The sequence below is a fragment of the Otolemur garnettii genome, unplaced genomic scaffold (genome assembly GCF_000181295.1).
Source record: "Otolemur garnettii isolate 467f Iridium unplaced genomic scaffold, OtoGar3 scaffold00162, whole genome shotgun sequence".
NCBI lineage: Eukaryota > Metazoa > Chordata > Mammalia > Primates > Galagidae > Otolemur > Otolemur garnettii.
The window spans coordinates 410,057-411,155 of NW_003852557.1; the positions used below are offsets into that span (position 1 = coordinate 410,057).

Here is a 1,099-nt window from a genome sequence, read left to right on the forward strand (position 1 = left end):
ATCCTCCTGCCTCAGCCTTTTGAGTAGGTAGGACTACAGGTATGAGCCATTCTCAACTTTCTTTTTCACCTTTTTCAATTTTTTTTAAGTGGACACGATTTTTAAAAATTGATGTTTATTTTCCTTCAACCTTATTTTCATCTTGTTTAAGAGCTTGTGGGAGAACAGCTAAAGACCACTCAGTGGTTGTTCCTACCCAATCAGCGGCCTGAGCAGTGAGAGCTGCAGACTAGGGTTCCGTGGCAGGCTGAGCGCTCCAGTCTTCCGTGGGAACCTGCTCTCTAGGCACAGAGGGTATCCACCGCCTTCTGCCCAGTCTGCAACCTTGAATAGCAGCTAACTCAGGAGCTGGAGCTGTCCATTCAGCCTGAAATTCCTCCTTGGTCACAGCTTTCTCAGAGGCAGCCTGCTCTTCCTTTTCAGTCTCTTGAGGATCTCTGTGGAAGCAGAGATCAGGCATGATCATAGGAGATGGTGCCACACATGTGGAGAACTTCCTGGGCTAGCATCTACCATGTCACACCCAATGAGGGAGCTCCTTTGTTGTTGTATGGGACGGTGATGACCACATAATGCAGGGGAGAGTCTGAGTTACAAAGAACAGTGGTAGGTAGGTTAGCATAAGACGCCTCAGTGAGAGACTGGTGGTCAGCCCTGGGATCAGTAACCACCAGGAGATGCAACTCCGGGAAGGCTGCCTGGATCTAGTTAGTGAAGATTCTGAGTGAAGTGGTGAGTGATAGGAATGGCTACAGTGGCAGTAGCAAACTTCACCATAGCTTGATAGGCCAATATTCCCAGAGGATAAGACACTGACATCAGCAGGGTTTTCAAGGGCAACAATGGCACAAGTTGCCAACAGCAGCTTTCCCAGGTCCCTTTCAGATTTATGATAGAGACACCATCACTTTTCCTTTTTTTTTTTTTTTTTGAGACAGAGCCTCAAGCTTTCCCCCTAGGTAGAGTGCTATGGCATCACAGCTCATAGCAACCTCCAACTCCTCGGCTCAAGTGAGTCTCCTGCCTCGGTCTCCCGAGTAGCTGGGACTACAGGTGCCTGCTACAACGCCTGGCTATTTTTTGGTTGCAGCCCTCATTG

The 1,099-nt window shown here is 48.6% G+C and overlaps 1 pseudogene; it reads right to left on the reverse strand.

The window, feature by feature from the left end:
* Positions 1-115: 115 nt before the first annotated feature.
* Positions 116-1,099, reverse strand: part of LOC111728492 — a 2,034-nt pseudogene continuing 1,050 nt past the window's right edge.